Raw genomic sequence first — 27,417 nt, 5'->3', positions numbered from 1 at the left:
AGAGGGGCCAGATGGCATGGCAGAGTAGGGTGATGCAGGCATTGTAAAGGCCTGAGGCTCGTCAGGGTCTCACTGGAGTACGAGAGTGTGGATTTTAGAGAGGCAAGGGGAGTGGCCCCTAGTCCCGTCTGGTCGCGGATGGGCGCAGACGGGCAGGACTCTGGCACGACTCCGGCGCGCCACCGTCACTCCCGCTGCGCGCGTCCGCTGCGCATTGGCCAGCACATCGGTTATGTAGGGAGGGGGCGGCAGGAAGACTAGACCGCTCCCCCCGCTTCTGCCGGAAGTGAGTAAAAAGAGAAAGTAAGACCTCCCTCCACACCACGAGCACGGCTCGGGGAGGAACGGGGAGTGGGAGTACACAAAAATACAGTGCAGTGACAGTGGCACAAATTATTTCCACAAGGATTTTAAAAGAGCACGCAGTGCAGGCGCCTGGTGAAGTGCCCCCCTGCCCTCTCACAGCAGCGTGCACCCCAGGAGCTAGCAATGCTCAGAGAACAATTAAACGGTCAATTGGGTCGCAGTGCGAGCACCTTAATCGTGACCCCTGCCTGAAATGCGAGAAGAATTTAAAACGAATGCAGCGCAGGGGGGCGCCTAAATCGTGCGCCTGCAGATGATTAATTAAGTATTCAATTCTGGTAGAGTGCAGCAACACACGTACCCTCTCTTAGTAGATCCAGTGCCCGGCTCTCTCCTGCGTTATGTAGGGAGGAGGAGGCAGGAAGACTAGACCGCTCCCCCCACTTCCGCCAGAAGTGAGTAAAAAGAGAAAGTAAGACCTCCCTCCACACCACGAGCACGGCTCGGGGAGGAACGGGGAGTGGGAGTACACAAAAATACAGTGCAGTGACAGCGGCACAAATTATTTCCACAAGGATTTTAAAAGAGCACGCAGTGCAGGCGCCTGGTGAAGTGCCCCCCTGCCCTCTCACAGCAGTGTGCACCCCAGGAGCTAGCAATGCTCAGAGAACAATTAAAAGGTCAATTGGGTCGCAGTGCGAGCACCTCAATCGTGCCCCCTCCCTGAAATGCGAGAAGAATTTAAAACGAATGCAGCGCAGGGTGACACCTAAATCGTGCCCCTGCAGATGATTAATTAAGTATTCAATTCTGGTAGAGTGCAGCAACACACGTACCCTCTCTTGTAAAAATGTATTTGGACGTCACATACCATGTACACATGCTGTCTATACACAAGCACTATCCGTGCAGAAACCAAGCAACAATAAAAACAAAACATTCCATAAACACACGAAAAACACTGTTTCTGTTGTTTTTAATGGCGTGAAAATGTGCAACCAATGATAACCAGAGTTTTTTTAAGGTATTGAAAACACTGGAAAAAACCCCACCAGAATTGACCAAAAATGGTAACTGAAAACAGGAAAGCCTAACCATATTCTACAAGCCCCATGATGAAAACTGTCCTTTTACAGAAGATGCTGAACTTACAGTTGTAAATAAGAAAACTTTTCCTGATCTCCTTGCTGGATACAGAATTTGTAGTCCAATTTCAGGTTGCTGCGACATATGTTGTCATCACCACAGCCCTCTTTTAAAAATTGCACCTGTAATGCAATAGACATTATTTTTCAGCATAATCTTACCACGAACACCTGCCATAGAAAGTCATTTTTTTTATGTCTCTTTGGACCCAGCTAATGGACGCACCCGATAACACAATGAGTGATGCATTTACCCTCTGAAAATGATACTGTTTTTATTCCCTCAGAGATTTCCTTGCTAGGGTGGTTTTATTTCCAAGGATCTATAGGAACATGCAGTTAAGCTTGCACTGCAACTGCGTTTCCAGACAAAATGTTACTTAAATACATAATAAATTATGTAGGGTCTTTAATTAGGCCTAATCATAAGGGCAGTTTCCATGAACTATGCAGCAGGTTCTGTCAAGCCAGGGTACTAAAACCTCTAAAGAATTATCTGGAGTGGGCTAATTGCTCAACTAGTTTGTTCCTGAACGCAGGTATCACATTGTTTAACTACAAACCTCAAAGAGTAATTCTTGGTAAACATTCATTAAATATTTCTCACCAGGGTTCATCAAACAAAGGTAGTTTTGACATACTATACATGAAGTGATTGATGTGCCTAGTTGAAATACAACATTTTCTTGCATCAGACTGTTTATGTTGAAATAAAATTGATAAAATTAATTATACATAGATATGTGTTGAGAAGGATTAGAAACTAGTTTGTTGAGATTTTAGGCACTTTATTCAGATTCTTCGACAAACATTCTACTAATGGAAAAGTAAGGCATGTTGTATGGATTTTGCTTTCAAAAAGTAACTTGTGTTTTTGCATTTTTTACCTTCTTTTTGAACCTTTGTGTTGCACCCATTGAGCAATCTGACACAGTAAAAGGTAATCCGTTCAGTAAATACAAAGCTAAAGGCCTTATTTGAGAGTTCTGGCAGGCGACCTGTTGAACTGCTCATACCATCTGCCACTTTGGCAGAATGCCAGACAGGCTCCAAAGGCAAAGACATCTTCACCTGCCTGGTGCAGGGCAGACTAAGATCCTCATGCCTTCAGAGAAGCTACAACCATGGTTGCTCCTCTGAAGGCACAAAGTTTGCTGGGTGACTGTCATGGTTCATGCTGTCAAACAGGTTTTTAAAAATGAACTCACACAACAGCGTTTGTTTCGGAAAAACAAAAGAATTGTGTCCTGGACCCACAGGAAGGTGGTCTTTATTTTTTCTGTTAGGGATTGCCACGATTTTTATGGTGGTCCCGAACAGGAAAAAAACTATGCTATGCTACAATGTCCGTACTAAATAGGGTGGATGGTCTGAGGTACTCAGACTGATGGCTCAAAGTTGATTCGGCCGTCGAGCTAAGGTTTCTCCCGGCAGAGCCAGCAGGAGTATCACCAGCGAAAAAAGGATGGTCTTCCCAACTTTAAATAGCCTGTCTGCTGAACTCTTCATAAGGCCCTAAGTGTTTTCAGTACACCGATATATTGTTAAGATCTCAGGCTGGGATGAGTTGAAAGTAGAGTTTTTCAATCTCTTCCCCGTATTTTGTAGATTCTCTGGGTACAAAGTAAATTAAAGGTAAACCAATGAACTCCCTGTTACAACTGTTTCTACCAAAAGCACGTTTTGGGGCAAATTTGGATTTAAATGTGTTTGGGTATTAATCGACAGGCACTGCATTTTTTAGATATGCATAATTGTATTCAGCAATTCTTTTGCTCTCCCATTGTTGAAAGTGAGCCCATATTACTATCGATGCCCGGGCTGCTGGCGCAAGTCGCCTCTTAGTTCCCATTCTGAATAGTTACCAAATAAAGAGACGGGCGCTGGAAGCAGGAATCATAAGAACAGGATTTATTACTCATGAGGAGAGCCTGTCATTTCGGACACGAAACACAGTGTCTTTCGGGAGGTGCTCTAACTAGTGAGCTGAGACATCGTCTTTTATACCTTACAAAACACTTGGCATTACAATCAGGACATTGTGACACAAAGAAAAGACATCCCCATAATCCTCGTGTCAATCCTACCCCACATATGCTTACAATAGAGACCCTTGAACTGTCGATAAGAGAAGTGGCAGTGACGCAGCTGAGTGTTCTGCTGATTATTAGGGTATGTGCGCCTGATCGTATCCCAAGGGGTGGGGAAACCAGGATCAATAGTGGGTTCTTTGAAGAGGAGTGACTCCATACAATAAGGGGCAATAAACAGTATCTTCCGGCTTAGGCGATGGCCTCGGACATGTGGACAGTCCATCGCGGAGGGAGGGTTTACTAACAGAGGGGTTATTCATGAAGGGAAAGGAGGTGCTGGTCAGGTGCGGCCGTGACTCCCAAGGACGGGGTCTTGCAGAAGAAGGAGGTTTATGACTTGCCCATGTGAGGGAGGAGGGGAGAGCCAGGGTGAGCACAGGGACAGAGTTGCACAGAGAGAGAGAGAGAGAGATCTTGTGACCTGTACATGAGAGAACGGGGGCAGTCAGATACAGCTGGGGGGTTATGTCAGCTGAGGCGAGGGATGCTTTTTCAAGAGGAAATGGGGGACTTTGCGTGGGTCAAGCAAGAGGATTGCTTTTCCTTGCAGGGTCACGAAGAGGAAGAGGGTTGCATGGTCTATGGATGTGAGGGGGGTGGTTCAAACACGTGCAGGAGGGAAGCCGGTGATCCTAATGAGCGGGAAAAAGGCCAGGGTGCCTAGAATGGCTGTCATGTACATATGGGTACGGGCTTTTACTGGCGGAGTGATGCGGTCAATATTTTATGGTATTCATGGTGCTTACAGGGAGAGGAGTGGAAAAAGGGAAATGAACGCTGTTTATGTACATCAATTTCTCTAATTTTCCACAGTCGCCCCTTTTTACATTACAGAGTTCATTTTTGTACTTGAGGGGGTACAGATAAACAGGCGTGGTTGAAGAATTAGCATTTGTCGATACTAACATTTGGCATATAATCATGGACAGTTGATGTGATGGGAAGAAGGCAGCACATAGGAAATTGCAGTTGTCGAGTTCCTATCATTTCAAAAGCACTACATAGCATAAATGTTTCTGACTTAAAAATGTGACCAATGAACATTTTGACCAAGTAGTTGAGGGTGGAATTCAGTTCAATACACAAGATCTCTTCGTCACAGTGTCTTTTTTAGCAGTGAGCCATCACTGGTAGGCTCTAGTCTTTTTAGCAGTGAGCCATCACTGGTAGGCTCTAGTCCGTGTCCTTTCGTTGGCGCTGTTGAGCACCGGCGGTGGAGCTATAGGTTCAGCTCGGGTCCATCCTTACGCGTTGCAGGGTGCGGTCAGTCCTCTGCTGTTAGACCACAGTCCTGTTCCCTAACCAATCCTTTTAGTGGCGCCTTATGCTCGGCACCCATATTCCTGCGGCGTACCCCATTTCCACCTGGATGCTGTTCTTCCTTTCGACAAGAAGTCATGTGGAAAAGAGGGTGTGTGGTTTCGATAGTCGATGGGAGTGAGAGGGCGGAGTGGGGGCAGATTTTCCTGGGACACACCAAAGGGACCAAGGGAGCAAATGATAACAAGCAAGCAAGCCCATCAACCGGGCTTGAAGAGGGGGACGGAAGCTTCAGGCACGTGTGGGTAGGCGGACAGAGGGCTTCAGGGCAGCCTTTCATCCTTTCGTTTACCACATTGGAGAGTGCTGCCTCGTCCCGTATTCCTGTCGTGCTGGGGCTCCACCTTTGGTCGAGGTCGCATGTGTCCCATGATCTGCGGCCAGGCTGTGTGTCACGTCCGACCCTTCTCCTCCGGTGATCGTATATCTTTGAAATAGGTACAAAACAAGCTTTAGAGAACTGGTCAGGGGAAGACATTTATGCACGTGAATTCTTCCCTCAATCCTACGCACTTGGGAGATACGCTCATCGGTCACAGTCAGAGGTTCATTACCAAGCAGTGCATATGTCAGCATTCCTACTGAGTTCATGCCAAGTTTTATTCATAGTCTACACATGTCACATATGGAGAAAAGTCAGACTCTTATCAACTGTGCATTTCATCAAACTCAACATTTCGGAACCTCCAGGGAGACTCGTCTTTCTAACCTGAGCCTTAACAGTCTAACATTTCCCTTCAAGGCTGGCTAACCTTTTCAAACAGAGCGGGGGCGCTATCATCGAGAGTCAGGGTAAAACAGGTTTTTCTCGAGGGACGACAGTTACTCATGGTCATCATGTTTATATCCGGGACAGCAGCTGGGGTCAATCAAGTGGGGCGGGGATGCTTCGGGCATTAGCGCTTGGGTGCAAAGGGGTGGGGCAATCTGGGCATTGGAGGTCAACCTAGACGTTGGCGTTCGTCTCTGATGAACAAAAAAATAAGGTGCCATTTACATACAGTTCCCCTATAAAAGGCCAGATTGGGGGACTTTAGTCGTCTTACCTGTCCTTTCCTTCTCAGCCAATTCGAGTTCATTCATTTTGCAGAAAGGAGAGGTAGGAATATGGCGAGATACGATCATTTTAGTTTCGGTCAATTTCGCTGAACACCTTCGCATTCAATAAATATCCAATCAGACTGGTGCCGGTGGGGCACAATTTTACCACAAAGAGGAAGAGGAAATAGGGAGATTCTCATAGAGAGTGAGAGTCGTCCGCAATCTAAACGAGCCATTCGGTACACGTATGACATGTAGAGAGAAGGAGAGAGAGAGAGAGAGAGAGAGAGAGAGACGTGTACGAAAATAGGTCATTTAGTGCGCTCACAACGCAGAACAGCAGGGGGGTCAGGTAACGGAGAGACGCAAACAGAGGGAGGACATAAATCCCTACAGTACACACACACAAACTCCGACAAAGGAAGACAGTACATGTATTACATATAGAAGACATTCACGACAAAACATAAAACAGTTGTTGGCCAAACAAAAATCTCCTTGCGCATGCTGCGCATTTTTAATATCCTATTTATCCATGGGCTGAGCTCTTTTTACCTTTCCTCCTTTTCTTCTCGTTTGCTACTTTTGCGAGCGCCCCCAATTGCCAATACTTACACCTCGCTCAGCCGGTCAGAAATTAACCTGGTCAGGCTATTGCCCATAGGTGGATCTTAAACCACTTTTCATTTTCTTCCTTTGGTTGGATGTTCCCCAGGCTGAGGCAACAGAGGGTATTGATCAGGAGAACAGTCAGATAGCTTGGTTACATCTATAAGAGGGTGAGAAGGAGGTGGTACATTTCAAATATCAGCAACGTTTCTAACTTCCCAGACGGGTGGTGCCTGGGTACCCTTACCTCAGGATTTTTCCTAGTCCTTTCCCTATCTAATTAAATGTCATAATCGCGTTATCTAGCGTGCTAATTTCGAGTCAATTTCCGTCATACAGTACCCGTAAAGTTTCTATGTCAGTCCATCCTCCCAGTCGTTATGCTCTAAAGGAGGAACAGTCATATCTAAGTCTAGCGTCAGTACTATGCTCAAAGCTCCTCCTTCCCTTATCGTCGGTCGTTCGATCATCGCTCTTCCATTCCTCAGCCGATGTTCCGACGCGACCTGCAGAAGGGAGGAGAAGGAAGGGGGTGGGGGCAACATCCAAAATACATCAACTTGCATAAATCCGAGAATTTTTTTTTTTTTACCTACCACATACTCGACCTATCTCCACAGGGTGCATTCTCTACCATCTTGGCGTTTAAGCCCAGAGGGACCAGCAGTGTTAGATAGATAATTGTTGATGGTCTGCGTATCTACATGAATCACTTGATCGTGGCTCTTTAGGTCATGTGCAAGGGTGGTGGTCAAGTGGCATTTCTTCGGCATCGTTTTTAAGGGCGTCTGAAGCACTTTTCCGGCTGTCTATGACACAGAATGTAGTTGCTAAGCACCGGGCCCCTTTACCCTTCAACCTTAGCCATACTGCACGTATTTTATGTCGGTGACAGTAGCCATACATTTCAATAACATTCATAAATACAAACGCTACGATAACATTTACGTGTTCAAAGAACTTTAATGAAAAGGTTGGCGCACAAATACGGGCCTACAACTCAGTGGGCCGGCTACGGAGCAGACTGGAACTGGGCATGAGGAGTGAAGTCGGTGGCTATTTATTTCATAAAGTGCAGCAGTGCAATGAAAATCATATCGAACTTTCTTAAGCGGCAAGTATAATGCGTGTCAAGCGTTCAATAATATCATTTCATTAGTCTACTATTTTACTCAATATCTAATGTACATCAATTCATTGTTTTAAATGCTCAATCAGTGCCTATTTCATACCGATTCATAGCTGCCAACACATAATTAGTACCCACTCTCAATCAGTCCATCATCCCAACACATAATCAATGTTCATCTTATATCGCTTTCTTTTCCAAGCACATACTCAATATCCTTCTTATCTACTTTCATTGTCCGAAAACTGCATACATATCTCGGGGCATCAAAGCTGAGCAATCAGGGTGCAACAAGGTTTATTTAAAAAGTCTCATTTTGTGTCGGCGCCATTTTGGGCGAGGTCAGGCAAGTCCCAGTAGAGTCAGATTGCCTCCACTGACTCGTAGTAGGACCAGAACCTTCCGTTGGTAGTTCAAAAGTTTTTCGCAATGTGGTAACAGTCTAACAATATGGACCATTAGTCAAAGAGTGAGGAGGGCGGTAACAATTTTTCCTACCGGGTCGTTCTGGTGTACCACCGGAACTGAACCAGTCTGTACCTTGGCTGTATTTTAGCCATTTCCAAACTGAGGCTGGTGCTGGCAGGAGTGCGTCGATGTCGCGGTTCCCAGTGAGGGGGACGGGGGCGCCCATGCGGAGGGATCGGGGTGCCCCCCGGCTCTCATAGAATCTTCAAAGTTGAGGAGAGAAGACATGGGGCGTGTGCCCGTCCTGGGCAAAAGACCGCTTTTCGATGTTGACCCTCTTTAAGCAAGAGCGTTGGGGTGTCGCTGGAAGCCTCCACCTGGAGGGAGGTGGGGGAGGGTCGTTCGCGCCGCCTCCCCCTTCCAGCGACCCTGCGCCGCTCCTCGGCTCCAGAACTTCGGTATTGGCTGTGCCGGCTGATGAAGATGGGGGGGGGTCGGTGGCTGAGGCAAGACATCCCCCCCCTTTTTGACATGTGGCGGAACTACCTGAAACTCTCAGGCGTGGTCATGTGGCGGGACTACCTGCAACTGTCAGGGTTGTCCATGTGGCGGGACTACCTGCAACTTTCAGGGTTGTCCGACCTCGCCTTTTCTCCGGTCCTCGACGATGGCCAGATCAGGCAAGAGAGGGGGTGGGGGGTGGTCGGTGGCTGAGGCAAGACAGCTCCCCCCCCGTGGTCTGCAGGGCAGCAGAAGAGGGAAAGGGAGACCTCCATGATTCCTCGGGCCGTCCGCCCTACAGCCTCCCCTTCCGACCGCGGCCAGCCGAGCCCTGCACGCATCGAGGCCTCGCCTTCTGGATGGGCGTAACCGTGGAGCTGTTGCACTTCGGGAGCTTCCGGAATGGGGGTAGGTGTCTTATTGATTTGTATCTATTTCATGTTACCATTATTTGGGTGTGGCAAACAATGAGGCAGACATGTTGGGGGCAGGAATAGGCAGCGAAGCCTAGCTACCTCGTGGCTATTTTTGCTGTCAAACTTTTCGCCATTTTATATTTCTTATTACGAACTGTTTCTAATGTTTCTTATTTTTAGTGAAGTCGAAAGCTCATCGGGGGTTACTGACTTAGCCCGATTTCTTTTTATTTTTCCTTCTTTTCCTTAGCGTGTTTCGAGCTAAAGTTTTCTGTTAGTAGGGTACGGTGATCACTTCATTTTTATATGCCCTTTCACTAGGGGTACTCCTGGACGGACCAGGTGAGTTACCTCCAATAAATGGTCCGGGTTGGAACTAGATTATCAATCAGAGGGGAACACATATCCTTCGTTAGGGTACCATCCTGGACGGACCAAATGATGTACCTCCACTTACTAGGGTAGCCTCCTGGACGGACCAGATGGGTTACTTCCAATAAATGGCCAACAAGTGGGGGCATGTGTCCTCCATTAGGGTAGCCTCCTGGACGGACCAGGTGAGCTACCCCCCAAATAATAGTCAATCAGTGGGGAGTGGGTAGGACTGACGGATTACAACGGGGACAAAAGTCTGCATCACCTACCCTTTTCTACCTGCAAAGACTAGACAGAATATTTCTATTCCACGTTGTTTGCAAACAGAAAATACCTCAAACAAACAATTCCTTGGACAACAATGTCCAGTCAATCAATCAATCAGTGGGGAGAAAAACAGGCATGACGGATTACAACGGGGACAAACGTCTGCATTACCTGCCCTTCACTATCTGCAAAGGGAGACAGAATATTTCTATTCGTCTCTGTTTGTGGACAGGGAAGATCTCAAAGAGCAACAATCGATATTTAATCGATTTCAAACATTCAGTGGGGAGAAAGATAGGCATGACGGATTACAACGGGGACAAAAGTCTGCATTACCTACCCTTCTCTATCTGCAAAGAGAGACGAACGTTCCTATTCGTCGCTGTTTGCAAACAGAGAATGTCTCGTTCTCAAGAAGAGAACCAATATTTCAAGTAGCATCTAAAGCTAAATGAACCAATAACCAAACAATATCAGTATTCAAATACCGATTCCAATACAATCAATCAAACAATCAGATGGATGAAACCATCCTACCAATCAGGCGTAAAACGCCCTACTTAATCTTACCCGGACCGGACCATATGGATAGTTCTTTATCTTCCTCCTCCAGCGCCCGATCGTTCTCTTACTCCGTGTAGCATTCCTATGGGTTTCCAGTCAGGACAATAGGTCACTCGAGAGAGGTCCGTTCAGAATCGGTGAAGTTCATTCGATCGGCAGCCGGACGAGGGCCCTCTCAAGGCAGGTATACTCCGATCATTTAGATGTTCACTTCTTCGTCTGGATCTCTCTTACCGGACCTTATGTCACTGATGGACCCCGCGTTGGGACGCCAATTGTTGAAAGTGAGCCCATATTACTATCGATGCCCGGGCTGCTGGCGCAAGTCGCCTCTTAGTTCCCATTCTGAATAGTTACCAAATAAAGAGACGGGCGCTGGAAGCAGGAATCATAAGAACAGGATTTATTACTCATGAGGAGAGCCTGTCATTTCGGACACGAAACACAGTGTCTTTCGGGAGGTGCTCTAACTAGTGAGCTGAGACATCGTCTTTTATACCTTATAAAACACTTGGCATTACAATCAGGACATTGTGACACAAAGAAAAGACATCCCCATAATCCTCGTGTCAATCCTACCCCACATATGCTTACAATAGAGACCCTTGAACTGTCGATAAGAGAAGTGGCAGTGACGCAGCTGAGTGTTCTGCTGATTATTAGGGTATGTGCGCCTGATCGTATCCCAAGGGGTGGGGAAGCCAGGATCAATAGTGGGTTCTTTGAAGAGGAGTGACTCCATACAATAAGGGGCATTAACAGTATCTTCCGGCTTAGGCGATGGCCTCGGACATGTGGACAGTCCATCGCGGAGGGAGGGTTTACTAACAGAGGGGTTATTCATGAAGGGAAAGGAGGTGCTGGTCAGGTGCGGCCGTGACTACCAAGGACGGGGTCTTGCAGAAGAAGGAGGTTTATGACTTGCCCATGTGAGGGAGGAGGGGAGAGCCAGGGTGAGCACAGGGACAGAGTTGCACACAGAGAGAGAGAGAGAGAGATCTTGTGACCTGTACATGAGAGAACGGGGGCAGTCAGATACAGCTGGGGGGTTATGTCAGCTGAGGCGAGGGATGCTTTTTCAAGAGGAAATGGGGGACTTTGCGTGGGTCAAGCAAGAGGATTGCTTTTCCTTGCAGGGCCACGCAGAGGAAGAGGGTTGCATGGTCTATGGATGTGAGGGGGGGGGGGGGGGGGGTTCAAACACGCGCAGGAGGGAAGCCGGTGATCCTAATGAGCGGGAAAAAGGCCAGGGTGCCTAGAATGGCTGTCATGTACATATGGGTACGGGCTTTTACTGGCGGAGTGATGCGGTCAATATTTTATGGTATTCATGGTGCTTACAGGGAGAGGAGTGGAAAAAGGGAAATGAACGCTGTTTATGTACATCAATTTCTCTAATTTTCCACACCATTTACAGAGACACACAAGAAAAATAATGTCATTTTAAAATTGTTGGAAAATATATACGTCTAAAACAAGCTTAGTTCAAGTATTACTTTGAATAAATTAATGAAACATGGAGTTACATTGCTTCTAACATTCTCCTCTTTCAGCCTCACACTGCACAATATCTACCTTACTACTTCATAATACTTCAATGCATTTAAACTGGGTGTCTAAGAAAGCTCCCAGTCCTCCTTTTTGTCTTCACTTACCAACACACAAATCGAGGTTTGGCTTGTATTAGATCACCTTAACCGTCCAGTAGAGCTCAAGAGTAGCAATGGCTATTGTAATGATAAGTATGCAGAAAGCATGCTGCACCTAGGCTAAGTTACTTCCTTTTACCATAGCAGAAGGCCTACAGTTAACCTGAAATTTAAATTCAATTCAACACATAACCACAATTGATATAGTGCCATTTTCATTTATAGTTACTATGGCTCTTTCGCAGGGGTTACATTCCCTAGCTATTGCACACAGAAGGACATATACATTTCTAGGCTCAATCGCTCATTGCTCATGTTAGTCCTTCTAGGTAAAGATGTCTTTCAAATAGGCCAATAGAGGGAAATGCATATGTGGGTATGCGATGGAAGGTCATACATAATGTGTCACAGTAATCTAATTGAACTATCCCAGGAATAGGTTGGTGTGGAACTCTGTCAGATCCACATTGAGAGTACTTTTGCATATAAGGGAGACAGTGGAAAATAACCTGCCCATTGTGATTACTATTATTGATTTAAAATGCATAAATTCCTTCTTGTGTAAATGCACGAAAAAGACTAACATCATCTGGGCCATGAGGAGGGATGTAAGAAAAGGTGGAACAGATTTCTTGTTTTGAACATATCAAGCCTTATCCTTTACAATCTTGAGTTACTGGTTATCTGTTGTAATAGAACACAAGTGTCTTGTTTGTGTAGATCTCACCGAGAATCTGTTTGCATCTTTTACCTTGGAATGCTTTGCTTTAAGTACGGGATAATAAGGTTGAACATGAATCCAACATCATTTCCACACACAATGAAAATGTTCACGTAGTGAATGGTTAACATAAGGTGGGATTTTCCCATACAAAACGAAGGTTCCTTATTGATAATCAGGACAAAGAAATTGAAGGCCAGACACACAAAGCTATGCATGCACCAAAGTTTAACTTGGATGCATAAAAAGGATCATTAATGAGTACAAATCCATTTTTGTGATTAACAAAAAGAAATTTTGCACCATGCAACTTTACTCACAGATAAAATTATACCATACAGGAGTCATTTTAAGAGGGAGTAAATCTTCACTGAGGTGGTGCGCAGGGATTTCAAAATTGATGCCTAGCAAAAGAGGTGGCCATTCAGAAACCTGCAAGATTGTTAGCATCCATAAACTTCCAACTTGTCTGATGAATGCATGCCTGTAATCAGAGTAGAAAGGTGGTAAAGTGGTAAAGTGGAGGGAGCACATTTGAAATTAATGGAGCAGGAGTTTCGTCACTGAGAAACATGTTTTAGTTTACATGTGTATAAAACAAATGGCAATGTGGCACTTTAAGCATCCACAAAGAGCTCTTGCCACATTTACACATGCATATATGATTACAAATTGGAGTAACACAGGCTCACAAAGACATCCAGAACTACTGTTAGTAGACAGTTCAAATGTGCCATAGATCCCCCAGACTTTCACAACTTGCCTTAATGTTTCATTGAATGAAAAAACAAAGATCTTTCGCATGAGTCTGCAACACTGAAGCCTGACAGAGAAATATTTGTAAAGGCAGTCATGATATCGGTATTGACTTTAACTTTACCCTAAGAGCAAAAAAAAACTTTTATAGAATTTACTGGTTACATGTCAAACTTCATAAATGAGCTTCATTATTAAATGATTTACTGGTTTTAGGGACCTTGTTACTTTGTGCCAATTTAAGTGGAGCTGCGGAAGGGTACTGTAGTTGTGGTCGACTGCATTGTGCAGAACGGATATTATTTTGGGGTTACTTTCAACAGGTAGCAGTTCTTCACACATGGAAATGAAATACCAAAACAACCTGTCCAGAGGCAAATCAGCAAATTGGGATATTTTTTCAGCAAAGGAAAAGGTAACTGACCAAGTAAATACTCAACTGGATGTTATCAAAAGAGTTTTGAAATCCTTTAACTATGCTTTGTGCTATGCTTTGTGTATAAACAGAGATTACGGTATTGCATTGTGTGCCTATTTTAAGTAAATATAACTAAGCGTGAGCGCAAAATCTGTTCCGCTCGTGGATTTCGCGGATTTTCGGTAAATCCGCAAACTCCCGCGAATTTACCAAAAATCCGCGAGCGGCGGATTCGGGGGGCAAAAGTTGAAGGCTTCAAGCTTGAAGTTGTTGTTGTAACTATTTTAGGATGGCGCGGGCAAGCTGCCAGTGCCATCCTAAAATAGTTACTAAGTGAGCTTCAACAGGAAGCACTGATAGATAAAATAAAGCAGGTGCTCGAGCATGAAGCTAATTTAGTAACTATTTTAGGATGACACTGGCAGCTTGCCGGCGCCATCCTAAAATAGTTACAGCCCAGGATGATGGATGGACACTTTGGACAGCTCACTCAAGGGACCCCTGCGCCCTTCGGGGCGATTGCATAGTAACACACACATGGCCGCTGGAACTAGTTGAAGCTCAAATTCAGTGACTCATTCATCAGCCCAAAAACAATCGTGAGCGTCGTCGAGGCTGGGCAGGTGTGCCGCCCTTCTTCCCAAATCTACCGTCGAAAATCAGCTGTGATGCTTGATAGAGGCCTTTGTATCCTTGGCTTTCACGAGCGCAATCCTCGTGCTGTTCCTGTGACCAGGAGCTTCTTTCTCTTGATCTGCTGCTCTGATCGGTCTCTGACCTTTTATACACACAAGAGGCATGTGAACTCGCATGGAAGCCCTGTCCGTTTGGCCTCGCTCACACACTCGCGGTGGCTGTGCACCGTCTTCCCGCCATTTACCCACTATGACGGACAGCTCACTCAAAGGACCCCTGCGCCCTTCGGGGCGATTGCATAGTAACACACACATGGTCGCTGGAACTAGTTGAAGCTCAAATTCAGTGACTCATTCATCAGCCCAAAAACAATCGTGAGCGAGCGTCGTCGAGGCTGGGCAGGTGTGCCTTCTTCCCAAATCTACCGTCGAAAATCAGCTGTGATGCTGGATAGAGGCCTTTGTATCCTTGACTTTCACAAGCGCAATCCTCGTGCTGTTCCTGTGACCAGGAGCTTCTTTCTCTTCAATTAATCAACAGTGGGAATGGACACTAGTCTCTACAATAACCATTGGTTATTCTTTGACAACCCTCATAGACGCTGACACAATCGGTTGTTGAAAACGTGCGGTATATCTTTTCGTCCGCCCCTTAGTCAAGCGTCAGGGCATAGTCATTGGGTTGTCAAAATAACGTGCTGTATGCCTGGCTCACCCGAGGCAACCTCCAGTTAGTGTAGAAGTGTCCAGAGATAGGGGGACAGATCTCAGGAGGTGATGAATAAGACAAGGGGGGGGTTTGAGGAGTTGTAAAAAACGGTAGTTCCCCGTAACAATAATATTTATTCAAAGAAGGTGAGTACCGTTAGATAAAAAAGTAATGGTTATATTAAGTAATTGAGTTACCGGATTACCATATAACTCTTAAAGACAGGTCGACATGTTTCAGCTCACCTAGAACCAGAAGGTCTATGGAGCTTTCGTCAGGACAAAACACAAAAAAAGGACATAGAAAGTACTCACACTATTAGTGTAGTTTTCAAAGGTTTGTACGAAGTTCTCAATTTGAGATTCCTGTAATAGTAAAACAAACAAGGTATTGCTAATAAGCATTAATTAAAGGATAATGGCACCTAGCACGCAAGCGTGGCTCAAAGTTTTGAGCTGGATACGAACAACATTAGTTCTTCAATGAAAGCGCACCTAATTACGGGCACCTATTGGGGAGGAGGGTCTGAATAGGAGGAAGTTCAGGAGGTTCGCTATACTGGAATTATTTACAATTGTATCGGTCAGTTGGATTTTGTAAACAGTGATGAAATTATCTAAAATTAACAAAAAGGAAGAGAGTCACAGGATTTCCATATGTCTAAAACAGCGTGTAACGTGGCAACATTATGAGTGTTTTTACACAACATACCTTCGTAAGTGGTTCAAAGTTCCACATCAGGTTGCAAAAGAGTCGCTAGTAACGCGGTCTTTGCTGAAAGGTTAGAGAGCAGAGGTGGTATTTAACAGAAGTGACTCAATAAGAGTAATGTCATAACTAGGAAATCACAAGGTACATAGAGGAAGTCCTAACCGCCATTCTTACCCGCGTGTTCAGAAGCATGTGCTGCTTGTGCTGACTCTGCCCCTGGAAGAGGAGGCCTTAGTTCAGTTTCCTGTTTATAGTGGAAAAAGTAGAAATAAACAAGGGACTACCAGGTCAAAGCGCTTACTTCAAGATGGTGGCTCTGCTCAAAATTCACTCGCAAATGAATCGCAGAAATAGACATCAGTGGAGCCTGTGATGGTAGAACAATTTTTGTCAAAAGAAATTATACATCTGTATATTACATAATCTTTTTGGGAAAATTAAAAAAAACTAACGTTCTTTTTTGGGAAAATGTCATTGTTTTTTTTTTTTTTTTTTTAAATTTTTGAAAACCTTTATTGTGCACAAAAATCAGTACAAATACGGGCCCACAACCGTCCGGCCGGCCACGAACTCTCATGTAGCACTAGTGCATACAATACGGCGACAAGGTAATGCAGCTTAGCAGTAGGTGCAATGCAAAATACAGATCGGGAAGCGCCGCGATACCTAGGCACAGGAGCAATACAGGTTAATTTTAAATTTTCTTGTGCGACTATTAAGATCAGGTCATAGTACTCCATACATAAACAATTAAAAGAAGAAGAACGAGGTCCATGCAGGTGGGACTTGACAAATAACATCAGTACCAAGCAGTTCGAATCACAACATGTAAGTCCCGACCAAAGGAGGGCCACAAATTAGTCATATCACAAGAAAGCTGTCTCAACAACCCCCTAACATCTGCGCCGCCACCCCTCCCCCAATATGCCTAACACGGGCCAAAGAAGAAGGAAAAATTATAAAAGAACAAAGAAAGGCACCATAGAAAAAAACTCGAACCAAAAGATAACCCCCCACCCTACACACATGCAGAGGCTATGGCCTACCCCCCCCCCCCCCTAGCAGAGTGTCTGTCGCCCCATAAACCCGAAATATAGCAAGAGAAGAGAGAAGAGGAAGGAGAGAAAGAAAAGAGGAAAGTGAAAATAAAAATAATCCAGTGATATAGGGAGTAGGAACAGAAATCCATCCCTGGACTCCCACAAGAGAAAATCCGGGAGGAGGACCAATTTTACATGCATGCGGACTCCGCCGGCCCAATAAGCATTTCCCGCCCCAATAGCAACATCAAGTAAAGCTACAATAATAGATCAATAAGGGAGAGTCAATGAACAGTCCGTAAAAATCAGGCCTAAGTCAAGGTCCACCTTGCCTCCACCCACCCGCCCGGCTATCAAACCAAAGAAAGTCTCCTAGCCCTGGCCCGATCTGGGACACGGTCTCTCTCCCCTCCTACGTGGTAGTCCAGTGCGATCCAGGAGGACGAGGGAAAATGGCCGCCCGGAGGAGGAGGGCGGTGCATAGACAAAGAAGGAATGGCGTCCGGTTCTAGAAAAAGATTTTCCCTCGGTCTCAGTCCTCTCTGGCGTGTTCAAGCCGCAAAAGTCACAAATCCGAGCAATCCGAGTCCGTGACAAGAATGCTAGTGAAGAAACAGGAGGGCAGGCCCGTGGTAGCCAATTCCTCATCGTCTCAGATAGTTGCACACAGTTAAGCTCGGAGCAGGGGGGAAACACTGTAGCGACGACTGAACTATTAAATGTCAACAATCCGCTACCCTCCACAGCGATGGTTACTGTAGCGTCCACTGTATCCCTTCGAGGCAATGTTGTAACAGTAGACTGTAGCTGCGCCAGTCCGGAATTTTGTGGGAGACAATTCCCCTGCTCCTGGCTGAAAGCTTGGGCGCAAACATCGAGTCGTACCCCCAGCGCGTTATAGGTGCTTTTCATCGCCGATCTCAACTCACCCAGGGCTGCCAGCACGTCTACAAGGGTGAATTCAGGCTGTAGTGTCCCCGTTCTTGCACGCCCATGGGAAGAATGTGCTCCGGTCCCCTTTGAATCGATGTGTTCGCCGTTTTGTGGGGAGGATGCGTAGATTTCCACACAGTGGCGAGCCGCCGGCATCGCCATCTTGTCCTCTCCCCAACGAGGTGCTGTGGGGGGGGAAAGGGGGAATTCACGGGACGCGGTAATGCAGCAGGAGCAGTCCCCGGGCTAGCGATAGTCCGCCCGATCTGGAGGAAAGCCTGTGGGTCAGTAGTTACGTGATGAGGCAAGCAGAGCCTGGCGGGGCTAGCCGTCATCGGCCAGAGGGACGAGGAGAACGGAGCAAAAGCATGGCGGCTGAGAACAAAGGACTCGCCGGGCAGACACCTCTTTCCCCCGTCACCGCTCAGCCCAGAGCGTGCACAACGTTCACAAGTGGCAGGTAGCGCTAAGTCCGTGCTCCTGCAAGGAAGCGCCGTCCAGTCGCACCACCCCCGCAGCGGACCGGCTGTGCAGTGGACGTGAGGTCCGCGGTGCTCTGCGGAGCAAGCTGGTTCCCGGGCCGGGGCAAATCGGTCCGTAACTTTCGAATCCGGGCGGGTGGAGAGGTCGGCGGAACACCGGTGGCATCAGCTCCGTTACCCGCACCTTTTGGGACGAAAACTGGTGAGCGGAGCAGTCAGGATTGTGGTGCGGGATTCCGGGGCCGGCGGAGCCGAAGGCTGCGCGTCTGCTCAGGTCGCCATCTTGGCTCCTCCTCCTGTCATTGTTTTTTGAGAACAGATTAAGAAAACTGATGCCAGGGAATATTATCATTCAATCCCGATACATGGGTTTTAAGGCGATTTACCCATCGCTGTTCCTTTTCAAAAAGGATCTGTTCAGCATTTTGATTCTTATCATGGAGCATCTCGAGTATTGTCCAGCTCAGTTCGTCGCATGTGTGCCCAGCTTCCAAAAAGTGTGTGCTGAGTTTGGTGGTATTTTTCTTCAGTCTCACATTACTTCTGTGTTCACCTATGCGGATTTTAGCTTTTCTGCAGGTCATGCCAATATATTTGAGATGGCAAGGGCATGTGACCATATACACCACATGGATGGAGTTGCAATTCGTGTGGGATCTTTGGGTCCAAATTAAGTCATCAGTCAACTGTAATATTTTGGTGGTTTTAGTGAATTTGCACACGCCACAGGTACCACAGGGGAAATGCCCTATGACTGGAGCCATGTTGATGTTCCTGATGGTAGGTGTCGTGAAGTTTTTCTTCTTTGGTCGAGTGTGCACCAAGACATCTTTCAGATTCTTTGTTCTTTTGTTGGCGAATCTTGGTTTTGGCCAATCATACACGCCTGACGTTATTATTTTCCAGTTTTTTAAAAATGTTTAATTTTTTTATTGGAACATGTCAAAAAAGAAAAAAAAAAAACATGAACATACAAGATACACAAGATAACCGTCACAGAATACATAATTTATAATTCAAAACGAATTTTCCAACCTTGGAGAAATGAAAAACACAAGCGCACATACTCAAATACAACTTACAAATAAGAAAAGGGTAAGGCTACACAATGGGAGATACACATAACTATAGCCACATCATTATTAATACTTAAGTCTCATAAAAATCAGAAAAAGCACCCCAAATTTTCAATCCCAATCTTTTTTTCCTTCTTGATTCAGATAACGAAAACAGACTCCACTCTAACTTATACAATTTATATAATCGAGCTTGCCATTGTTGGAATAATGGAGGTTTTTCTTGAAGCCATTCTGCCGCAATACATAATCTAGCGACCGTCATTATAACAAAAATAAACTGTCGACAACCAATGATTTCCTTATTTTGGCCATCCTCAGGAATCTTTCCTAAAATCATCATTGAAGGAGTAATTTTTAGATTAACCTTTAGGATAATAGATACAAACTTTTCAATATCTTGAATGAATCTCCCTAATATAGGGCAAGAGAAAAAAATATGTATACAGTCTGCATTATCCATTTTACTGCGAAAACATTTGCCATCATGACCTCTTCCCCACTTTAGCATTCGAACCGGTGTATAATATAAATCAAAGAGGCTTTTAAAAAACTGCGCTTTTAAGTTAGCGGACACCAGTACATCTTTAGACATCAAAATCAGATTTCCCACTTCAATATCATTGTCTCCCAGTAGTTCCCTCCATTTTCCTTGTACTTTATCCAAATCATCAGTTTTTTCTTCCAAAAACATGTGATAGAGAACCCCTATCTTAACTTGTAGTGTTATACCTTCTACGATTTTATGCTCCCTTAAAGAAATTTTGTGTCTATTAAAATAATCTCGTATCTGTAAGAACTTAAAGAAAAAATCCCTGGTCAACCCAAATTCTTCACTCATTTCTGAGAACGATTTGCACTCTCCTGCACTCGAAAAAAAATCTCCCAACCTGTATACCCCTTTTTTTTGCAGTTTCCGTGCCACTCCATCCGAGAATATCATGGGTAGAAAACTAACCAAACAATATGGAGTATAGTATGAGACTTTCCGTACATCAATGAGCCGGGCCACCCATTTCCAGACTTTATGAGCACCTATAAGAACCTTGAATCGTGTCCTTTTGTAATAATTGGCATCTATTTCATTAAAAAACACTTGTTTGGTTTGTGACCCCATCAATATCTCAAATATAGAGGGATAGTTATGCATGTCCTCCTTAGCATCTCTTAATAACAAAAATCTCATTTTTAACAAAAAACATACTACATATTACAAGAAAAAATCAGGTACCCCCATTCCGCCCCTTTCAATTGATAAGGTAAGGTGTTTCATTGCCCGGCTGGGTTTTCCGGGACTCCAAATGAATTTACCGCAAAGAGATTGTAACGCCTGTAATTTAGGTTTCGGAAAATCCAGGGGTATTGATCGGAATAAATAAAGAATTTTCGGGAGAACATTCATTTTGATGACATTAGTCCTACCAATAATAGTCAAATATAGCCGCTCCCATTTCTCCAAGGAGGTTTTGATTTTATGGAAAACATTACTCCAGTTAGCATTAACCAACTCATCCATGTCCGTTTTAATACGTATTCCTAAGTATGTAACTTCATCAACCACCCTTTCATCCCCCCAAGTTATGGCACTGGAACAAAGTATTTGTGTTTTAGAAGCATTAAGTTTATATCCTGTTATCCTGCCGAATTCTTTGGCTAGCTTCTCAATTTCCAAGCTGGCAGTTTCCGGGTTATCCGTCACAACTGCTATGCCGTCCGCATATGCGAATACAGAAAAAGAGAACTCAGCAACTATAAAGGGGGGGATCAACCTATTCTGGCTTAGTAACTCAATAAAAGGATTAATATATAATGCAAATAAAAGGGGGAGCATGGGCAGCCTTGACGGGTCCCTCTTGTAATATTAATCACATCGGAGAGTCCGCCCAAAGTGGATATCCTAGCTTTGGGTTGGAGATAGAGTGTTTTGATGGCCTTAACATATCTCTGACCAAAACCCATTTTTTCTATTAGGGTCCATAAATACTCCCATGCCACCCGATCAAACGCTTTTTCCGCGTCTAATAGAAAAAGCGCGAATTTTTTTTTGTTAACCGCAGCCAAATCAAACAGGGTAATAACTTTGTTGATGTGTTCAGTAGTGCTCCTTTTAGGAATAAACCTGTGTTGATATCTGGACACTAAAGATGACACTACCCCGGACAGTCGAATAGCCAATATCTTTGAGTAGATCTTATTGTCCACATTCAACAGGGATATAGGTCTATAAGACCCTACCCTATCAGTAGGTTTATCTTTTTTACAGAATACTACAATTGTTGCTTCGGCCCATGTAGCAGGGGGATTGCCACCTTGAGCAGCTAAAATTACCCGGTGTAGCTCATCCTTAATATTGTGCATAAAGCGTTTATACATTTCAGCGGGCAACCTATCGGGCCCTGCAGCTTTACCCAATGCTAAACTATTCACTGCAATTTCCACTTCCCCCAAAGTTATCGGTTGGTCAAGTTCATCGGCTATACCAGGGTCTAATATTTTCAAATCTGTGAACATCCTATCATACCATTGATCGTCAGGCGCTATAATGTCTTCCCTCGCATACAGTTGTGCATAATAAGTTTGGAAAATTCCCAATATGCTTTCTTGATCGTAATATATATTGCCATGAGAGTCTTCCATTGCCTTTATATATTCAGCGGAATGTTTCATTCGGATCTTTGTCGCCAAAATCCGGCCTATTCTTTCACCAAATTCATGACTTGTCATTTTGGAGGTTAAAAACTTTCTAGCAATTTCTTTATCCCAAAATGCCAAGATATTAGACCTGGCTTTAATAACCCCATTCTCCTCTTCCGCCAAATCAACATTACCCAAAGCAATTTTTCTGGTTAAAGAAATCTCAGCATTTCTCAGCACTTCATATAACATATCCAGTTCCCTTTTTAATTTCTTGCGCTGGCCAAATGCAAAATTAATACATTCTCCCCTAAACCCTGCTTTAAATGTGTCCCATACCACAGGGATGCTAGCCGTGCCACGATTTTCATTGAAAAAGGTTTGGATCCAACCCTGCATGTGTGTAATAAATTCAATATTTACGCCCAGTTTGCGATCATATGAGAAACTAGCTTGTATCTTCCTTTTGGGTAAATGATGTATATCTACCACTAATGGGGAATGGTCCGAAGAGATTCGGGGGTAAGTTCTAATATTCGTGCCTTCCATCAAGTTTCGGGGTAGAAAAAAATAATCTAATCTTACTAATTTCTTGTGTGGATAAGAATAGAATGTATATCCAGAATCCTTATTTCTTAGCACCCCCCAAGTATCCTTCAACCCATGATCTTGTAATAAATCCTTAAGGGCAATATAAACCTTAGGCTTGCGACCCTTATATATTGTTTGTGGATCTCCTAATACGCTAGTGCTCAGATTAATATTGATATCACCACAGATCACTATCGGGTGTTGAAAGTTAACAAGCTCCAGATTGATCTCTATCAAAGGCTCGGGGTCATCCAGATTTGCCCCATATACCGAAACTAACGTGACCTGTCTATTTCCAAACTTTAACTCAGCAATGACCCAGCGCCCTTTCTTGTCTTCCAACTTGCGCCCAACAGTAACTGAGGTGTCTCTAACCAAAATAGCCACCCCACGTATCATACTCGATTGTTTGGAGACGGATACAACTCTATAGCCTAGATCCTTCAAGAGGTCCCTCTTACTCCATGGAATATGCGTCTCTTGTATACAAGCCACATCAGGTTGTATATATTTTAACTCCGCTGCCACTTTATGTCTTTTTGTTACGTTATTCAAACCGGACACATTCAGAGAGCAAATCCTTAAGCAGATTCCCGCCATATTAACTTCAAGCGTCTTATCCAAGGTGGTTTAACCAAACTTTGTACAAAAGAAAAATTATATAATAACATGTTTGAGTCCAATTTCTGTTCATTGTATCTTGTGTTTATTTTTACAGCACTCACGAGTCGTGTTCCAAATTTTTTCCCCCTTTTAATCACACCCACCCGTGCCTTTACCCCCCCAAGAGAGCCCCCCCTCTCTCTTGCCCCCCACCCCTCCGTCCCGCCCCCCCTTCACTGAGGCTTTAGGACCAATGGTCCTGTGATGAAAAGTGTGTCCCCCCTCCCCTGCCGCCCCCCAACAGAGTATTCACAAACCTATGATTAAACTGCAAGTCAATACTGCCGGCGAGAAAACCCCCAAAAAATCCACATTATTTATACATTTGTCTAGTAAGCTACAAATCAATACTGCCAGTGACACTGCCAATAGAATAACCCAAAACTACCAAAGTTATTTAGACACTTTGCATCTCACAGCCCAACATCAAATTGAAAGCAAAAATTCCTTGGCGGCAGACTCAGTGGTAAAAAATCTGGTGCGCTCTTTGTGTATAACCTTGAGTTTTGCAGGAAACATCAAATACACCTGCGCACCTTTGCCTTGAAACTGAACTATAAGTTGTCTGAACTGCCATCGTAATTCAACAGACTGCTTGCACAAATCAGGCCTAACAAAGAATTCACAATCGAGACCTTTACATTTTTTATCAGGGCGAGCCCTTAAAAAAATCTCCTCCCTAGCTTGAAAGCTATTAAACGCCACTAGAATTGCCCGAGGTTTTTTATCTCTAAGATTCGCCCTGAATGGAAATCGATGGGCCCTTTCAACCTCCCTGTCCCAATCCCATCTCTCAGTCTGTGGCATAGCAGCTTTTAACAATGAAACTATAAATCCTCGTGTGTCAGAGCCTTCTTTTCCTTCTTCAATTTGCAAAAATCTTAGATTGTTTCTGCGGGCTCTATTTTCAATGTCTGTAAGTTTCCAATTGATATCTTCTTTAGTCGCTAGATGTGTTTCAATAGTTTTCCGCTGTTGGCCCATCTCATCTTCCAATGAGGATATACGCGCTTCAGCTTCAGTTGCTCTAGTAACAAACTCATTATGTGACTTGGCCAGCCTCCTGACCGAGTTTTGTAGTTTCTTACAAGAGTTTTGAACCTTCATACTGTCTTCTCGATTCTCTTCCCTATGTAGCATCATGGTTTGATATATCAGATCTAATGAAATATCCTCAGAGCATTCCCCATCTTTATTTCTGTTAGCTGTGCCTTCTAAATAAAGCTCTTTATCATTTTTGTCCAATCTGAGCCTCCGAACAGTGCTTGCGCCAGTGGACTCTTTATCCATATTCTCCTCCGGGCTACTGTGAAGACTACAACCAGGTTCTTCTTCTATCTCATCGTCCGGGCCCTCATCCTCCATACTCATGCGAGTTGCATACAGTTCAACCAGGCTTTCAGATGAAGACATAGAATGCTCTGATAGAGAAAAAAAATCTGCAGAATCAGTGTCTCCAGCCATTGGACAAGTCACCTCAACACTGCCTGCTTTCTCATGTATCACTTCACATAGGAGCCCTTTATTCATTTGTACTTGTCCTTGTAATTGAGCCTGTATTTGTGCGGCCGTTTCTGTTATGTTCAAGTCTGCACCAGCGCTAACAAGTGTATTAGAATCTGTATTAGAATCTGTCACAGACCCTTTCTCGCTTCCCAAAGCTACCGCTGTTAAACTCTGAGCCTGGCTGAAGTCAGATGCTTTTTCCCCAGACCCGGTCGTCGGATCCTCCGCTTCTACAACAGCTGTTTGTGGAACATTAGAGTCATTTAAGTCTTTTGAAACAATTGTATCCACCGCTTTCATTTTCAAAGCGGTGAACATTCCTGGTATCTTTCTCCGCACACTAAACTCCCCCTCTCTCCCCTTTGATTTCTCTAGCGCTGCACTGCTCGTACTCACTGTGGGAGGCGGGGGGGCGGGAGTTACTCCAGCAATGTCATTTTCAGCCGTATTCACCGCCATGGCTTCTGGCGTTTTCCCCGCCACTTCAGCTCCGTTAACCACTTCAGCTGTGGCGCCCTGACCTCGCGCTCTCCTTCCCTTCAGCCGCATTTCAGCCAGTCTAATAGCAGCACCTCTCCCTGCACTTAACGCTGCAGCCCCGAGCACCGTGATATCGACAGCCGCTCTGTCCTGCTTCAAGCGGGAAACAACCTTCCACCAGGTGCGCAGAGTTTGATATCCGATCAGGGGCAGTAACCGAGCGCCGTGTACTCGCTGTCCAAGCTGCTGAAAAAACCGCTGCCACGCCCAGGTAAATACTACTCCCTGTATCATCCTTAGTATCCAGTGCAGCAGTAACAGAGGTTTTTTAACTAAGTATTAAGAAAATTTCAGACTTTCAGTTTTCAGTCTTCTCGCCGCATTGCCTTATCTCTATGGGGTCCGGCAGGAGCAACAAACTCACACGTCCGACTCGGACGCCATCTTGCCCCCACTATCCCACTCTTTCCAGTTTTTTCTTATCAACTTTTGTACTTCATAGCTGGCAGGGCAATAGGTGGTGACACAAGTAACCAGGTCTTTTATTGGTTCCTTTTCATGCAGTTGGAGTAAGCATTCCCGAGGTTGATTCTTTGCTCTCTTTTTACATTTTGCAATCACTTGGAGCGTGTAGTCTCTTGCTCGTAGCTTTTTACTCAGGACTGTAGCTTGTTCTTTGTAATCATGTTCTTTACTACAATTGCGCTTATGCCGGAGGAATTGGCTACATGGAAGGTTGTCTCTGAGTGGGCGAGGATGGTAGCTATAATAAGACAAAAGGCTATTCTTGGCCGTAGGTTTAGTATAAGTTTTTGTCTCAAGTTTCCCATTATCTGCGAAGATGGTCAGATTGAGGAAATCAATACTGGTCTGGCTAGCTGAAAAGGTGAGGCAGGCATACAGCACGTTATTTTGACAACCCAATGACTATGCCCTGACGCTTGACTAAGGGGCGGACGAAAAGATATACCGCACGTTTTCAACAACCGATTGTGTCAGCGTCTATGAGGGTTGTCAAAGAATAACCAATGGTTATTGTAGAGACTAGTGTCCATTCCCACTGTTGATTAATTAATGACTTCCTAAGGGGAACTGAATGGACTACAATTCCTCTTCCCTCCCTTTTGATGAAAGCTTCTTTCTCTTCATCTGCTGCTCTGATCGGTCTCTGATCGGTCTCTGACCATTTATACACACAAGAGGCACTTGAACTCACACAGAAGACCCCCCCATTAACAAATCCGCAAAATCCGCAAATTCGTGGCTTTTGCGGATCCGCAAATCCGGAAATCCGCAAATTCGTGGATCGTGGATCCGCAAAATCCGCCCATGCTTAAATATAACTATCTTGGATCTGTGATTATTATCATATCTTATAACTATCCATCTCGTCATTTCCATGTTTTGGGATATTAGTTCTAAATAGTGTGCAATTATTGAATAAGATGATACTTTTATGATGAAGATTTGTTCAACCTGCATTTTTGTCTGATCGTGTTCCTTTTTTTTCCTGTATATTATTTTGGCATCTACTTATCCATTTCTTAATTTTTAAAGACGGAGGAATGGGCTAGCAGGTGCACCTCACTTGTCATGACAGGTCAAGAATGTCAGCAGAAAATATCGTTTCTTTCAAGAAATCATGCAAAAGCTACCATTTCACTTCTGCCTGCCTCAGACTTTACCAGATCTGCCAAATGTACTCATATATAAGGATGGTCTTGGCCAAGACCGTGGCCAGTTGAAGGCAGTCAGTGTTCTTTTTATTTGAACAAAAGGCATCTTGTGTTAATAAATGTTCAAAAGCTATTGCCTTGATTGCCCCTTTCTTGTGAATCTTAAAAGTTTTGAAATTTACATTATATACTATAAACACTCATTTTATAGTATATTATATATATATATATATATATATATATATATATATATATATATATATATACACACACACAAACAATGAAACATTTAAAATTAAATAACAATGCACTTTTAACTTTACATTTTTCTCTTCTTTGCACTTAAGTAAAGAAGCAGTACAACTGGAAAATGTCGGAATCTTTATTGAAAGGCATCGGGAAGAAATTCTGGTGAAGAGAAGAAAATGTATATGTCATGGTCAAATTTTACATCTCGGAAAGGAGAGTGCTCCTCCTTTAGCGGTGCGAGAGGCAGGGGTCTATTAACATTATTAGTAAAGGCAGACCTCCGGGCAACAGATCAAAATTCAGCACAGGCCCAG

The 27,417-nt window shown here is 44.4% G+C and overlaps 1 long non-coding RNA gene across 1 annotated transcript in view; it reads right to left on the bottom strand.

Moving 5' to 3' along the window:
• Window positions 1-1,163: 1,163 nt before the first annotated feature.
• Window positions 1,164-27,417, bottom strand: part of LOC147731153 (uncharacterized) — a 117,553-nt gene continuing 91,299 nt past the window's right edge. The window contains exon 6 of the long non-coding RNA XR_015308620.1: window positions 1,164-1,574. This is a non-coding gene — a long non-coding RNA (uncharacterized LOC147731153). The remainder of the gene's footprint in view (window positions 1,575-27,417) is intronic.

The sequence above is a fragment of the Lissotriton vulgaris genome, chromosome 2_1 (genome assembly GCF_964263255.1).
Source record: "Lissotriton vulgaris chromosome 2_1, aLisVul1.2, whole genome shotgun sequence".
In the NCBI taxonomy this organism is placed as follows: Eukaryota; Metazoa; Chordata; class Amphibia; order Caudata; family Salamandridae; genus Lissotriton; species Lissotriton vulgaris.
This window is presented reverse-complemented; position numbering and strand designations above follow the sequence as displayed.